Source organism: Diabrotica undecimpunctata, chromosome 3 (assembly GCF_040954645.1).
Source record: "Diabrotica undecimpunctata isolate CICGRU chromosome 3, icDiaUnde3, whole genome shotgun sequence".
Lineage (NCBI taxonomy): Eukaryota > Metazoa > Arthropoda > Insecta > Coleoptera > Chrysomelidae > Diabrotica > Diabrotica undecimpunctata.
The window spans coordinates 36,516,811-36,535,336 of NC_092805.1; the positions used below are offsets into that span (position 1 = coordinate 36,516,811).

The 18,526-nt window shown below is 33.6% G+C and overlaps 1 protein-coding gene across 1 annotated transcript in view; it reads right to left on the reverse strand.

Moving 5' to 3' along the window:
- The window catches only part of Fancl (E3 ubiquitin-protein ligase Fancl), a 349,014-nt gene that overhangs the window by 132,847 nt on the left and 197,641 nt on the right, over positions 1-18,526 (reverse strand). The window contains exon 3 of the mRNA XM_072525735.1: positions 11,822-11,866. The gene's annotated coding sequence lies outside the window, so the exon portion shown is untranslated. The remainder of the gene's footprint in view (positions 1-11,821; positions 11,867-18,526) is intronic.

Genomic DNA, 18,526 nt, shown 5'->3' on the forward strand with positions numbered 1-18,526 from the left:
AAACCAAATCAAATAGACAAGTGCCTCAACACATAGATGATTAGAACACGTAGACGGATTCACGTACTTAGGAATGGTCCTGGTATGTTAATACGAGAGTTGTCTTTTTATTTTTTATATTTTATAGCCTTCTTGTCTCCCGATCGGAGGTTGGATATCATCATCACTATCTTTGCTCTATCTACTGCCGCTCTGAAGAGTTCTATAGAACTGCATTTAAACCAGTCCCTTAAATTCTTCAACCATGACACTCTCCTTCTTTCTATATTCCTTCCTCCTCTTATCTTTCCCTGTATTATCAGCCTTAGTAGTTCATATCGCTGTCCCCTCATTACGTGTCCCAGATATTGTAACTTTCTTATTTTTATTGTGTTTATTATTTCGCATTCTCGCCCATTTCTCGCAATATTGTTTTCTTCTGTGTCCATGCTATTCTAAGCATCCTCCTGTAACACCACATTTCAAAGGACTGTAACTTATTTATGTGTTCTTGCTTTAATGTCCAGCTTTCAAGTCCATATTGCAGTATCAAAAACACGTAGCATCTCGGTGCTCTTACTCTCAGTTCTAATCTAAGTTCTTTGTTGCAGAGAATTGTTTTCGTTTTTACAAACGCATTTCTTGCTATTTCTATCCTTGCTCTTCATATAGCCATAAAGGCAAAAAATATATAAACTTAAAGTACTTTATTGCTTTTCAAAATATGTCCCACCAAGATCGATATATTTTTTCATACGTTCAAACCAATTGCTAAAACAATTATTCCAGTCTTCAGTTGACACCTGCAAAATGGCTGTTTTACATCGATGGCTTCTGGCGACTGGAATCGCTGCCCGCGCATTGAATTTTTTATTTTTGGGAACGTGAAGAAGTCGTTGAGACTTAGATCGGAGCTATACGGTGAATGGTTTAATAATTCGATGTTGGATTGGACTCGCATTATCCTGATGTAGGATGATTTGCTGTTGTGTGTTGCTTTGTCGGAGTTTCGCGATAACTTCTGGTAAACAAACAGATTTTGACACAAAAGTTGCGACTATTTTCTTTGACATACTTCGCGAACGGATCACTTTTGTTGGTTTTTGTAAACGTTTCATACAATTTTTATTTGGCAAATCTTCTATTTATCATTAAAGAAATGTTCTCTCTCCTCTAGAATTATCTATTTAAATAGAGTCGTAAGTTATTGCAACAATATACCTATCCTAAAAAATTACTAAATACGTTCTAGTTCTAGTAGAACGTTTAGTTCTACTACAGTTAAATTATGGACTTTTTGGTTTGTATGAGTGTAAGTAAACACTATATATTCGCTGAATATATAGTGTTTGCTCACTCTTAACTCTTATAGTTCATATAATGAAGAAAGATATCAACATGATGTCCCTACTAGTACAACTGAAAAATGGTATTTCATCGACCATGATATTTTGGAGATGTTATCTCATCACCTGAATTAACGAATATTGTACAATTGAGGCATGTACATATGCGAAATAAATAAAATAATTTCCGAGTTGTAAGGACTGTATAAATAAGGTTGGTTCCAAACAATTAGGATATGTAATTAAATGTAATACAAACAATACTTGAATTAAGTTTATAAACACTCACCAATATTACTGTTGTATATACTCACGGTATTCATACATAAGCAGGTTTCGCTTATCGATTAGCAGGTTTTCACTCGCAAAATTCACACCCGGTGGTTTTTTGTATGATTGTCTTTCGCGGATACATGTCACTGTTTCCTTTAATTAGTCGTTATCACTAAGAGAGGAGAACAACTGTCTATTCTCTACGGGAACTAAAATCAGAGATGTGCAAAAACAACGTCTGTTGTCTACGGGAATCAATAGGTAAGATAGGGCGATTTTTCTTTTGCAATGTTCAAGAAAGTCTGTACTTCTTGTGAGTGGGGCGAGAAAAATAGGTAGGAGGAATTATTACTAAGGGTTAGTTCAATTAATGATTTTGATATTGAGGTTGGTAATTATAGGAATGATACTGCGAAAAATATGATATTGTTTTTCGCATGTGAAAAATTGAACAAATATTGTCTAGGAACTGCAACAGTATTCAGAGCATAATATTGGGTTAAAAATATTTAAAAAATATGGAAGTTCAAATATTTTTCTGCACGAAGAGTCATATAGAGTACAGAGTAATGAAGAGCCTATACATTCACCCTTGACAGTAAATTTAGGTAATGTTTACATTTTAGCTATTCATATTGTCAATAAAAGACTGTATCAATATCGTACATGCCATTTTCACACAATTGTATCTCGCATCTTCTGCCTGGTCCAATAATTTCTAAAAAAATTACGATCTGTTACAATAAATATCGTTTATATGGGACTTTTGTGATAATTTTAATATTTCATAAACTCCTTTATAATTTTATATCTTTCAAATAATCTTTTTAGTGGAAAATATAATTTAGAATATTTGTTTATAACCAGTATATATTTATTAGACAACGTAGATTTCAGCATAGAATACATTGTCCATAAGTCTGACGAATTAAGGAGTTTCAGGAAAACTGCTAGCCATAATCCTGGATTTTAGTCGATAAATCGCACAAAAACTATGCGTATATTATTGCAAATTATTTCAATAAGACGTTATGATATATGTAATATTTTGACGTCTAATAAAAGCACAACAAAATAAAAATAATATACAATGACAAGTGACAGAACATCGTCGATGGACAAAATTACAACATTGAAGTATTATCCGAAATTAACATGGAATGTGAAATCATAGATACTATCAAAATTAGAAAATTGCTGTAACTAGATTAACATAAAATGAGAAGTGAAAAATTGTACAAAGCAAGGTTCAAGAAATAAGAAAATCAGAAAGAGGCAATATGTGCTGGCTCAGAAATATGAAGTAATGGTATGGATGTAGGTCAGGGAAGCATATTAATTATAATAATCTCCAAGGTCCTTTAAGAGAAGGAATATACAACTAGAAGAAATTATTTGTAGAATTTAAAAAAAATTTCTGTTTGAGAAAATGAAACCTCTTTACCAAATGTTTAGACAAACTATTCATATATGTTACCAAAAACACATTTATATTTATAATAATATATTTAAAGTTGTTTCAAATATATGTATGTACTTTAAAGTTAGTCTTGGTTTCTAATAAATTTCTTAGTCGTGGCAACGCAGCATTCAAAGAGTTTATCAACCCACAATGTGAACAGAGCGACTGGTGACTGACTGTATTTGTATTGACATTTACCTCTACCTGTAATAGGTGTTTTTTGTCTTTTTATTTTGCTTTTGATTATCCAAGTAAAGGGACCTACATACCCACTAACGTTTGGTAGAATCACCGAGTAGAATGAACGACACAGTCTTTAATAAAGTTTGTAGTGATATTTTTGGATATCAAAGTTTTAAACTTTGATGGGCAATGTTTTTTCTATGTTGTAGTCAATCGTGCACAGTATATCAAGAATGAAAGCTAGGAAGAAGAGACAAAACATAAATTGAAAAATATTTTGAATGGCTCAATCGACAATGAATCGATTAGTGAAAATTTAGGGAATTACATCTATATCGATTTAGTCATACGAGGGTCGGGCGAAAAGTTCTTTAGCTAGATTACGCTGATAGAAATGAAATGATTGGTGTGCTATGTTGCATCTTAAATATCACTAAAAATGAATTCAAATAATAACTGAACATGTGCATGGACACTAACGGACATATTGTTAGTAATAGCAGTGCAATATCAAGTAGATGGGTTAAGTACTTCAAATAATTAATCTGCACCGAAGTGGAACATGAGCATTTCCTAAAAAGGTAATAAATAACAGCCCCATAGAACCTCCTTCAATGCTAGAGAGCAAGTAAAAGTTTTAAGAACAATAGGAACAACAAGTCCACAGGAATCGACAGATATAGACCAAATTTACAAAATAATAGACGTAGAGTCTCGAACGAAAAATAGTAATGGAATTCATTATACGTTCTTTTAAATGCATACATAGAAGAACTCCTTTTTGTTTGGAAGCCGTCTGATTGTATGTTTTCCATGAATTATTATGCAGATCCTCGGGACATCGACAAAACTGCTATATTATATTAGCTCTCTGCACCCGATGGACCTATTACTTGGCTCTTGTATCAAGGTGCATTGAAGCCTCCTTTGCCAACAATAAGTTCTGCGGAAGCTATCTTACCATGCTGAAGGTTAGCCTATACGATCCTGGTTGGGTTCATTGAGACTGATTCAGTACAGATACTGAGTCTGCAACAATGGCTCCCTGCTTGTTACCTCTACATTTTTATTTATGAATTCAAAAAAGTTAATCATTTCTGAGTCATATTCTGGGTCATCTTTTTTTGTCTGGTGTCCATTTTATTTCCAAGAGTTGGGACGAAAAGCTGCCAGGCACAACAATGCGCCTATACCATGCGAAGGCTATAATCTCAGAGTACGCCAGTTCTCTGGGGCGGAAGAACTCCTTGGTGAAGACTCCAAAGGAGTTTTAGACGGGGTAGGTCTACAATAAAGGATAAAGTTGTGTAAAGAATACAAATACAACACGATGTTTGCAAAGCATTTGAAACACGTATTGGGTTACATCAGGAACATGCTATACAATGCCTTCTTTTCGATAGAGAAACTATATTTAATAAATCAACACAAATTATGGTATATACTAATGATCCTGATGGGTAACTTGCCCAAAATATTGAATTTGTCTCAATGGTATCCTCTTCATTTTTGATGTCGTCTATTTTATTATTTTTATTATCATTCTAAGAAATTCTGATATTAAAATGTATTCGTAATTGTGTAATTTGTGAATTTAGATCTCACAGATGCCACTTGTCATATAACATTTCTCAAAGAGAGCTGCATCTTTACCTGATGATTCATTTTAGTTATTATGTATGATTGACTAGAGTTAGTCTTCCATATCAATATCACTCATATGTATTTTTACACTATATTGTATTTCCGTAAACAGATAAAATAGGTGAAACGTTTTCGCTGTGTTCCTAATTTTCATTTCCATAGACGATGGTATTAAAAAAACCATTTTACTCATAGTTATCTTACCATTTAACTATTTATATTGCTTGCTATTGGTGGTTCCTTTATTGTCTTTATTGTTTTAACTTTTTTCTTTCCTATTACTTCTAACTGATCCAAAAATTTTTTCTTAGGCCTTATCAGTACCCCACGTTTGTATTTAACATCACCCTGTAACTTCCATTAACGCGTCCTTTCAATGCTTAAATAGCACAAATCATCGTCCAACCAACAGAAGGTTTTTCATTTTGCTTTTTGGGGTCTCCGGAAGCACACCAGACAAACACAAGATAATATTATATACAGTGCAGTACCGTCTGGATGCTTTGATTGATGATTTTTTTATTCTTATATACTAGAGACAGTAAACACTGACAATTGGTGACATAATTGTTGGAATTCCAACCAGTCTTTAATAAAATGACCTTCATTTTATTTCATTTGTCAGTACAAACGTTACGAAGCTGCAAAAAGTTATAAATACAAAAAGTATTAGTTACAACTTTGGTCTATTTCTTAAACTTCCCATTAGAACCTTTTTTTTTTAAATTCTTAGAAAGTAAATTTATTCCAGTATTGAATCTATTTCGAAAAGTTGCTTATTAAACCGAAGTGAGACCCTTAAAAGATACAGCAATCTGACAAGGACAAAATACGAAAAGGGGATACTAAAAAAGATGAAAATATGACTGAATTAGAGGTTATGGGGCACATACATGAAAAATAAGTACGCTGGTATATCCATTTGAGTGTTTTTGATAGTGTTTTTTTTTAAACAGATCCTAGTAAGCTAAATTAAGCTAAAGTTGCTTGTGTGAGTCCATTTCAAATAGGTAAAAGAAATAAAATTAGACTTACAATCAATTTAATTTTACTACCAAAACGATCGGTTTCGCTTTCTACACTTTGCAAAGCATCTTCAGGTCAAACGGTACAAAGTAAATTAAACGCTGAAATTATAAAAAGCCCATATTAGGGTGCTGTCTTATAAAGATAAAGATCAAAAAAGGTTATAGTAATTTTGCCAATATTACATGTCTGTGTTTATTAATATGCATAAAAATTGATTTAGCAGACAAAGTGAAAACCCACAAATTGGTAAGAGGTAATCTATTGAATTGTAATAAATTAGAAACAAACAAAATACTACTTACATTCCGGTACAAGAATTTTTAGATAATGATTCGCGAATGGTAAAGTCCCTCATTTGGCTCGATTGCATAAAGACCGAACCCAGGATCTGCCACATCTGATAAGCCAGTGCCGGGCACTTTCAGAGGACATGTAAGGAGGTTTCCTCCTCATTACAAAGACGGCACCGTGAGCCATCCACCAATCCAAGCAGATGACCACCAAAAAGTATCTTCTTCGATCTAGGAGACTTGGGGATGGTCCCACTATATAGAGCCTAGTCTGTCTCATACCTCCACAACTGGCCCAGAAGTCCTGGAACCTCCGCAGAAGAAGCTCTTCGAAACTACCCCAACCAGTACTGAAGGGCACTCCAATCCCAGCTTTGGGCCCTACCGGCAGAGGGAATGAGCCCTGTCTTGCCAGGGCGCCAACCCGTCCATTTCCTTCCACGCCTGTGTCACGGCAGCCATATCAAGTTAACCCTATTGGTCCGCGGAACATCAGCGCGAGCTCCCTTGCACTCAAAAACCAGCTTAGAGCTGACTTTAAGCGCTTCCAAAGCACTTAGCGCTGCTTGACTGTCAGAGCAGAGATGGTCCTGCCTGAGCAAGCCCTATTCGCTCCGTGCGTGACCATGGTAGGGGTACCTTGAAACGATGCCAACGTGCGTAGCGGCGAAATATGACACAATTGGAGTCTTTATACGCATAAATTTTATCAAAAATGTGTGCAATTACATATTGCGTATTTAATTGTGCTAATAATAGCAAAAATAGCAAGTGTAGTTTTTATAGGTTTCCAAAGATTACATATAAATTAGAGAAAAGAAAAATTTGGATCCGTGCGATTAATATGAAAAAGTAAATATCACATAACATCATTTTTATGCAATTAAAATAGGAAATATTTAAATAATTTACCTTAAATGATATTTTATAAGGCTTCAAGCTAACTGCAGAGTGCCTGATGACTTTAGCTTTTATATCATAACTTTTACTATTACTGTTTTTAATTATATGCTCTTTCACGTGAAAAACTTGATTTGCCAGTACTAGATTTTTAACTTTTCTTTTCCGTTTGGGCTTAAAAAGATATATTATGATGAATTTTGAGAAACCCAGTTTTTAATACTACATTTATTTTGTACATAAACTGAAAAAATATAGTTAAAAAGTTAATTATTAATAATTGTCAATTTCGCCTGTATTTAACAATGTCAAACATATGTCATTAATGTCATATGTTTAACCTGAAAATTGGTAGACTCCAAAACTGTCAGATGAAGGCGGTAGGTGTCGCGTCAGTCACGCACAGAGCGAATATATTACCTTCTAAGCACATGACTAGGATCGTAAAGACCTTGGCCTGAAAGACTGATGAATGGGAACCGTGAGCCTGGCCAGATTCAAATCCGATTCCGCTACCATATACTCCAACACCTGACCGCTTGTCCGTCCATCTGTCGAGTCCGACTCGACAGATCAGTGCAGGCTCTCGTTCCATCTACTCATCCCGATCAGGAAATTGAACCAAGAAAGAGAATGAGGACTCAAATTGGGGAGTCATGCTGTCCTGTACAATAGAGAGCACAGGACAACAAACGAGGGCCTGTCTCCAGATGTCACAATGCCCCATCCAACCATTATTTTTCAACCAGTATCCAAAGCAGTTAAGACGATAGGCTGCCATCACGGCTTAGAGCTCTACAATAAGATGTAGAGGAGTTAAATCCAGCAAAGCCTCAAGAGCCGCTGAGGGAGTGGTCCTCATGGCTCCTGAGATGCCAACGCATGCCAACCGCCGGAGGTGAATTAATTGGGCCTTAGCTGAAGCCACTCTAGCCCGGGACACCACACAATGGCCGCATACGTCAGGATAGGCTTTATTATGGATTAATACATCCAATATATCACTCATTATAACGGTATGTGTATGAGAAAAAAAATTGTGTTACTTAGACATTTTTAATGTGTTTATAAACAACAAATACCAATTTGTGGTGGCTTGCAAATAAGTTAATTGCTACTTATCTAATTTAAAGTCAAATGAACCAATGGATATATATATATATATATATATATATATATATATATATATATATATATATATATATATATATATATATATAATGCCGCTGTGTCAAAGCAAATACAATAACATGGCCTAATATTGGAGTCCGGACATGAGCGCCATTGTTTCCAGCACCATCAACGCCAGGAGGATTAATGTTCCTGCAACAAAACCAAGCTCTGATTCCGGAAAATCAAGTACGGAGAGCTAATTAATAAATTGTTACAATGCATGGGAGGGTCAAATTGTAGCTAACAAAAAATAAATAGATTTGTCACGGGTAAACTCCGAAATTGGATAAAACTTCTCATCATCCCTATCTATGTTCTTCTATCAGTCGCTTTAGTGCTTCATTCTAAAAATTGGCTCTCACATTTCATGTTCCAAGCTTCAATTTTCGTTTATTTATCTTTTCTGTTTTCACTGCCCACTGTAGTTTTTTGATAAATCCAAATTCCATTTCCAAATTGTTCCATCGACTGTTGTTTTCCCGTAGCTGACTTTCCACCTGTTACGATTTTTTGTAAGTTTTTTTTTGTATTTCTATTTCTTCTTTATAAATATCGTGATTAATATATATTTTTAACCTTTAATTCCTTTCAGCTTTTCAAACATAAGCTGAAAGAATAATAATTGACGTAAAATGTCCTTTAAGTATTTATTATACCACCCCCGTATTTCAAATATCAGCCCTCAACGTTTTTCCTTATCCTTGCCAATTAATCTCTTAAATCATTTCCTTCCAGCGTCTTAATTTGTACGTACCAACTCGTTTCGAATAGAACATCATTGTACTGTTATTCTTTTAACATCGCGAATATTTTTTTAGGAACAACACACCGAGACGAAATGAAACGAGAGTTTAACAAAACTAGAACCCGTTAATCCTGATGATTCTTATTTTACATTACAAATCGCCGTGTGTATTTTTATTGTTCGCGATAGAGAAATGATCGATCGTTTTTTTATGTATAGATACATTTTTCAATTTTTTTCTGTGACTTCTGCTGCGTCACTGTGTTTAACGGTTCTTTTTTATATAGGGAGTTTTGAAAATGTTGCCTAACAAGCAATTTTTGACATGAGTTAATTAAAGTTGAAATACGAGGTGTGGTAAAATTTTTTGCAAACTATATATCGATCGTTTGTGCAGGCTCTTTTATTGTAATAAATTATTACAAAATTTTTAGAGGAATATATTGTGAAAAAGGTTTGTGAAGCAAACGTTGTTTGGAAGTATTTTTCGAGACATGATAACTTTCAGTTTTTTTGAACTACAATATTTTAAAAGTTCCTAGAAAGCAAAAAATTAAATGATATGAGAATATTATTGGCACATCGGGTTTTTTAAAATCAAAATCTAAGCTCAAAAAAAGACAGCGTAAGTGGAAAATATTGCTTGACGTTCAGTGCTCCATTTAATTTTTTTTTTCATCAAACTTTTGGTACATCCAACTGCAAAATGATTCTCTCGTACATCATTTAGGTTGGGAGAAGTTTATTTTTGTCCCGTACATCAATACTGACTAAATCACAGACTAATAAACACTTTTTACATTTTTTTATTACGATTCTACTCTACAAAACTAGATGTATTGCTCTGATTATATTTCTTCCTTTTTCTATTTTGTTCTATATAATTTTATTAACTTTCCCGTCGTCATTTATTGTGACTCCATGGTATTTGAACTATTTAACGCTTTGTATCACACCCATTTCTGTTCCGGTATGTCTTCTCCTGTGTTATGCATTGTGTCCTTTCTATGTTTATCTCGTTGTCATGCTTTGCTTATCTCACCTGATTATTTCTCCAGATATAGAAATAAAAACACGAATAGAACAGGCTATGAACATGTACAACAAATTATCTATAACCGAAACCTACGCTTAGATATCCGACAGAGTTATTAAATGCTACGTTTGGACAGTCCTTCTGTATGGAGTTAAAACCTGGACATTAAAATTAAATACCATAAGATGGCTGGAAGCCCTTGAAATGTGGCTTTATCGCAGAATGCTCAGAATATCATGGACGCAACACGTTACAAATCGAACAGTATTAAACACCATAAATAAAGAGTTAGAACTTATAACAACGATTCAGAAAAGAAAGACCTCGTACCTGGGCCACATAATGAGAAATGACAATTATAACCTAACTCTAGAACATTTTGATGTAGTGATCGCAAACCTCCAGTAATGGAGTGCACCAAAAGAAGATTATTTTTCAAAGGAAATTAATAAAACAAAAGATAAAGATCGCGAAACAAAAGTGGATTGAGGATAAATGTATTAAGATGCAAGAGTTAGAATACAAACATGACACATTCAATATGTTCAAAAAAGCAGATAAATAGGTAGCCTGTATCATAATAAATGGGTGTATAGAAGAATCCTGAAGATATCATGGACCGAGCATGTAACAAACAACGAAGTCATGAGAAGAATCAACAAAAGAATGGAAGTATTGGAAACCATCAAGACACGAAAGTTGCAATACCTGGGGCATGTTATGCGTAATGAGAGATACAACCTACTTCAATTGATTATACAAGGGAAAATCCAGGGCAAGAGAAGTGTAGGAAGAAGAAGAATCTCATGGTTGCGTAACTTGAGGGAATGGTACGGAAGCACATCAATTGAACTATTCAGAGCAGCAGCATCTAAGATCAGAATAGCCATGATGATTGCTAACCTCCGTCGCGGAGATGGCACGTGAAAAAGAAGATCATAATAAAACTTCTTATACAATCGTAGACTCCACAACAAAGAAAATAATAATAGATGAAGAAGAAATTGGGATTTGGTATACATACATAAATGTACTCTTTAATGACGTCAGACCAGACATTAGGTGAACACGAAGGACTAGAAACAATAAAGGTAGAAGTATTGCATGTTATAAAGTTGGCAAAAGAATGTTGGTCCTGATAATATCCCGGCAGATATGTTAAAAGTAGTTAACGAAGAAAACATTAAAATATTGGTTAAGCTTTTCAATCATATGTACTCAACTGGTGAAATCTCAGAGGAGTGTTTAAAGTCCGAATTTATAACTTTACAAAAAAAAAAACGTCCAAAACACTTACGAGTCAGATGTTGAAGGAACACTTTTTGCATTGAATGTTTTGCTACAAATGTCGAGATTAACGTAAAGATGTCTTTGCCGTTTCTATTGATTATGAAAAGACATTCGATACAGTACATCATGAAAAGTTAATTATATACATATACATATATAAATACTAAGAAATAAAGGAGTTGATAGCCGCGACGTCAAGTTCATTGGAAAATTATATTGGCGTCAAACAGCGAATATTCGTATTAATGGAAAGTCGACAGGCCATGTTAATTGCCAACGTTGGCAATCAGAAAAAGGTAAGGAACAAAGTTTCTTACCCACCAAAATTAGCATAATATAAACAAAATATTGTCAAAAGTTAAGGTAAAGAATACTTTCAGAAGAAAGCTTTCAGAATAATATAAAGATGTATAATGATTTTGATATTTGTGCCTATTCTAAAGTTTTACACCTATAAATCAATGTACTTACATTAAATAGAAGAGTTAGCATAAGTTTTTCTATTTATCCAGAGATCTGAAATAAAAAAAAATATATAATAGAGATTGTATGTATGCCCTAATAATAAAATATAACAAATTTTTCTACATTTTAATTGTTCAATCTGCGATATTCTGACAGTAAAATTATGATATTTTTATACAAAGCCAGATAAAATTGATGAGAGACATAGGTACATGAAACAATCTCGATTAGATTCCATCAGATTGTCTTAAACAACATTTAGTAAGTTCAAGAGAAGATAGTAAGTGAAAGACCTTAGATAAAATGAAGGGTCTATCTTAAGAAATGTGATGGAACAAAATGGATCTGTCACTGGATAGAAACAAGTGAAACAATCAATTTACAAAATGGATAGAATAAGGCGCGTTTGATAGAGAAGACAATTTAACGATTATAACAATAAATGGCAGCTATAGAAGCGCATTAGAATTTACACCACTTGTAAAAATCTTTAATATTATGCAATGGAAGAAGATAGAAATAAAGACTTGAACGCACAGTTTTGTTAACAACAACAAAAGAGTTTTTTGGTCAAGATATGTTGATGATTGTATAGCTCTCATATAGGGAACCCAAGATGATGCCTTACAAATTCTGGATGATCTTAATAACCTCCATCCTAACATCTCTTTTACACTGGAGCCAGAATTTGACAATAAGTTGAATTTCTTGGACATGACTATATCTCGTAAAAACGATTCTCTAGACTACAATATTTACAGAAAACCTACTCAAACAGATCATGTTATACATGAAACATCTAATCATCCAACCCAACATAAAATGGCTGCTTTCAACAGTTACATTTATAAGCTTCTCAAATTTCCACTTTCTAATGAGAACTTCAATTTAGAACTTAATACTCAAGCAAATTGCTTACAATAATGGCTATGATCCCAACATCATCCATAAGCTTCTAAATAGAGCTAAACTTAAAATTGCAGAAAAGCTTACTTATTCATCACAATGCTTGCTTCATTCATCAGCAACATTTCCAAAAAAAATATCAAAACTTTTACTTCTACAATTAAAGACATCAAAATTTTATTCAAGTCACACAACACTTTAGGTTCCTTTTTAATCATCACCAAAAATAGGATGAACACTCTTGACAAAAGATATTTATAAATCAAAATGTGATGATTGTGATGCCTCTTATGTAGGTAGAACCATACGAAAGTTATCTAATAGAATCACAGAACATTTGAAAAGACCAAACTCCTTAAGTTTTGGTCACCATTTCTTATCCAGTAAACAAAATTTTAATATCAACACTGGTGAATCTATTTTACATGACATTAGTAGAAAGAAAAACTATTATTGGATTTATTGGAAGATTTGGAAATTACAAGGGAAACAAATGAAAACTCTCACTGTCTTAATACTCAAATTAATTTAAATTATACTAAATTTAAATCTATTTTTAAAAACTTTATTGCAGTTCACCACGTAAAGGACTCAGCTCGACTATTTAGACTTCCTGCAGTGAGTATACGGATTAAGAGTTTATTAATTTCATATTTTAATTAATATTAATATTTCATTCATCAATAACTTGAAAAACATGCTTGTTCATGATCAGTTGATCTATAGTTGGCGTTTATTACACTCTCCATATCTCTTCGTAATTTATATATACCATCGCAATTTCGAGATGTGTTTGAGTGCCGAATTTGTTGCATCTATTGTTTCTCTTATTAAGGACGGAAGAAGTCAAGTTTACGTAGCTGACAGATACGGTGTTTCACACCGTACAGGGCAACGTGTGTTTACTCGCCTTTAGAGACAGGAATTTACACCCGACATCCCGGAACAGGTCCATAGAGAATAACCACTCATCAGGACGACCGTTTTATTGTGTCTTCAGTACTAAGAAATCGTCATTAAATTGCTGCAGAGGTTAGAAACAGTCTTCAACATGCCAAAAACGTAAATGTGATTTAACCGTTAGAAGACGGTTAAATAAGGCTAATTTGAATGCTCGAACACCTGCTACAGGACCAGAACTTTCCAGCGAACGCCATGTAGCCAGATGACATTTTGCTAGATCGCGATTGGAATGCAGACGACTGGAGAAATGTTGTGTTTACCGATGAGTCCAGATTTTGTCTACGTTCCCCGGATGGTCGTAGAAGAGTCTGGAGACGAGATGGTGAACGATGTGCCGAGTGCACTTTTAGCTCTAGAGTACGTTTTCAAATGGGTTCAGTTATGGTGTGGGGTGGTCTATCTTTGGAGGCGCATACAAAATTGTACGTTGTCTCTAGGGGATCTCTGACTGCTGATAGGTACATAAATAAGATATACAAAACTGACTCAAGATAAGATAAGATATACAAAACTATTTTGTCCCATATATACCATTTATTGGAAAAAACTTCACACTGATGCATGACAATGCACAGCCCCTTGCCGCTCCCATTGTCAGAGAATAGGTATTTAAATGAAGTTAATATTACCTATATGGCATGGCCAGCGCATAGTTCCGATCTAAATCCTATCGACTTAGTAGAAGTGTTCGAAGCCGGGTACCTGCTGCTCTTACCTTAGATCAACTCAAAGTTACTCTTTTTTGAGGAATGGGAAACAATTCTACAAAATGAAATTTTAAACTTAATTAACAGTATGCTCAGAAGAAAGAATGCCGGTATACAGGCTCCTGGAGGTAATACGAGGTATTAATTAAATCGAGAAGTAATTTGTATACGTTTCCTTGTTATTTTTATTTTGTTCTGAAGGTAATTAAATAAGTGTTTCGTACTCATTTGATGTCTAAAATATACCTCAAAACCCTCTATCAAAGCATGCCGATCGGCGATAAAAGTTACCATAAAAAATAAATTATGTTTAATTTTATCAAAAATTCAAAGGGTGTCCGTTTTTCGTGCCAGTGAGTGTAGTAACTTCTCAAGGAAAATATGGTAAATTTAAACAATGAGAATTCAGTAAATCTCTATACAAATTTTATCGTAGAAACATCGCACAATTTAAACAAAGCAAAAAATTGGAGGATAGTATTCAAGAAGTTTCATCCGGTTTTAGTGTCTGAATCGTCAGCTCTACCACTCCTATCAATTATTTGTTATCCCTGTATAATACATATTTCTGAAATATTCGACTGTTATTTTATGTTGCCAACTGGCATTTTTCTTAGTCCTTTACTATCCTATAAAAATTTTTCAAAGAAACAAACAATAGAATAGTAGAATACACAATAATTCTAACAATAGGACTACATATTCTGGAATTTATTTTATGCTTATTTGGTGGTATAAAAATGATTATATGGTATATGGTTTTTTAATAAATGTCGCCCATAATTTCTTTGAATGAAAATGTCGAATATCCCTCAAAAACGAGTCACATATGACTGCAATTAAAAAAAAAGGAATTCACGCCCTAGGATAGAGCACATTTCATTAAATCAATGTACAAAATGTAATCATCCACACGACAACTAATCTAAAAATATTTGAATTACAAAGATATTAAGGTTTTTTTAAAATTCAATTGTCTGATGAAATTTATAATTAGTAAAAGAGATATAAATGTCTAGGCCATTCAATAGTTATCAGGCAGTCATCAATTATGGCTTAAAAAGGAAGAACATAATTAAAAATAATTAGACATGTATATTTAATAGTGATCGACTAGTTTTTAAGTGAACGATGATGAAGTTGATGGTAGGAATACACTATATTCATTTTAGGTCTCGAGAATAATAAATAATAGACCATTTAAGTCAACAAACTTGGAAAAGTGAATAGAAGACGGACAAATCTTGCTGTCTTGGTAGTATAATGATGAAAGATGAAAAGGTTGAGAAGGATCGAGGAGGCTAAGGGTATTTTCGTAAAAAGGCGATCTATATGGCCGGATAGATTTATTTTATTAGATATAATGTCACGTTATTTGTTTTGAATATATTTATATAACATCGTACAGTTTTATTGGTAGCTAAAAATTTGACAATGAAACTATCACGTGAAGGAGAATACCGGCACCTTTGACATGTCTAGTAAAGTCATATTTAAAATATAGTACCTACTCGCAAATATCATTACCTCAACTCAATTCGTCGGCGTGTATGTTCTAAATAAATTAAATTAATTTGGTAAAAACAGCAAAAAAGATACATACTTTCTAGATAGCAATTCTTGCATTTGGTATTTCCATTAACATCCGTTTTAACCATTCGTCCAATAAGTATCAGAACTATTTTATACAAAAAACAACAACACCCACCACCACACAAGTCATCGCGGATGCAACTGATCTTCTAGAAACAAAAAAGTCGTGGAGCGCGAATATTCCAATTTTATCGACAAAACTTTCTCCGATGGGTGCCGCGCGAAGAAACAATTGTTGCAAAAAAAAAACGTGAAGAGCGACCAGGCAACGAGTTCCAAAACGTACTCTGGTGACTCAAAAGCCCGCTACGAGCTACAATCACGACCTTACGAACTGCCGAGACACTGCCGACTTGATTTCTGTGATGCAGCTACACTGTTGCCGGATCGATTGCGAAAAAGTCTTTAAAAAGCACGTGGCGTGTGGTGATGGATGGAGGAATGCACTAACCGGCTAAACGTACAAGAATGATGGTTTTATAAAAAATGGCCTTTGGCATGTTACGATGCTAAATGAATATAGCTCAATATAGCTGTGCATTTTTTAAGGTATCGACATTAAGACTTTGTTGATTTCAACTGAAAATAAAGCGGGACGAATAAGTTTAATAAATAGAATATCATGTACCTACAATGAGAAATAGAAATATTTTAAATGAAATATACGAAAAGTACAAATTTTGGAAGAAATTCCTCTTCAAAGTGATAACTGAAATTTAAAGAAATTATTTTTTTGTTGTATCATTCTCATAAAATTGAGAGGCTGGAAAAAATTGTTATGAAGTTCTTTTACGAGTATATTATAAAATGAATTATTACAAACATGCTGCCATAAACACTTCTTTTGATTCAATTGTTTTCTTTCAACTTTCTCTCTTTTTACGAGGGTCATAACATTGTCGTGGTGGATGGATTCTTCATATTCAATCGTGATCGCTAATTATGTGAGGTAAAAACGACCGAGTGGAAGTTAAGGACAGTTCATTTACTGCAAAGTACTCAGTAATACCGCAATGAAGCTCAGTAAAAACCGAAAAAGTTTCAGCGAGCTAGTAATTTCTTTTAAACCTATAGGCTCTAAAAATATACGATGATTTTTCTTGTCTTATTCTCATTTGGTCATTAAATGGTTTATATTGTTCCGCACCGTTGGCGGAGCTATTATATTGAAGAAATGATCTTGATAGTTAAAGTTACACGGTTTCTTAATGATTGTAGTATGGCTCTGCATTTTTTTGTTTATGTTCAGAGCTCTCTTTAGCTGCTACATGCAGTTACAAATTTTAATATAATTTAACTAATTCATTTAATAACAATTATATTCATTTAATCCTTGCCAATTTGCTATTTTCTATTTAATATTGTCTTTTCCTCTATTGTAATTATTTGCACTCTTCAAATGACAAGGAAATGTTTAAAAAGTTATGATGTTGCTAACACAAGGTTTATCATTTTAGTTTTTTGGCCTTATTTTTTTTGTCCACCTTTTGGTGGGACATATCTAAACAACATCGGTGGAATATCCTGAGCCTCGTGGTCTTTCAAGCACTTTCCAAAACACATAGTCGACCATGGGACCTGCAATAACTGCAGCTGCTATTCAGAACTCAACGGCCACCTGAAGATACATACAAGTATCTAGATTCAGCTACATCTGAAACCAACAACTACATTCTACATCCTGTCCAACAACTTTAAGCCAACAATATTTGCGGTAACTGTCAATTTCAAATTTATGTAAAGCCATAGACAGCATTATTTGTTTTGTCTTTATTTAATATTAAAATTTGAATTATATTTTTCTTATACAATAAATATGATTAGGTAATACCTTGGTTTATTTGTCCCAGCCAAACTTATTTTTCAGATTTACTTTTAAGATAAGACGTTTTCACACCTGACAGACTGAGCTAGAGGAAGCCTTAACAATTGGCTCCTAAAGAAAGTTGGAGTTTTATTGTTACCCATTGGCACCCATCGTTTCTGATGGGCCGTTCGATGGATACATGCAACTAATATCTTTTTTTTTTTAAATGTATACTCATTTAATATAGGTACAGGACAACCCCATTAGATGTTACAATTTACAATATAGAAAATGGTTAAGTACACAGTATTCTAAGAAAACAAAATTAAATACTCAGTAAATAATGTAAACTAAAAATACCTATATATACACATACATATGCATGCATGGATGTACACGTGTATGTACACATTTATATATATATATATATATATATATATATATATATATATATATATATATATATATATATACACCTATATACAGACACACATGTATTATCTTAAAAACCTATAAACCCAGCAGTTATTTCTATGATTCTGTTACGATAGATAATGACGCCTCATATGACTCAAAACTGTAAACATATTTATTACTAATATCTTTTCTATTCTAGTTATTTCGGCGCTCAGTTGAAAGACCTGTCTACCTGAATTCTGATGAGTCACCCGCGACTTGAAATTTCCAGAAGCAGGCCGAATAAAAGCAGTCTGAGCTTCTGGGCTCTTCGATGGG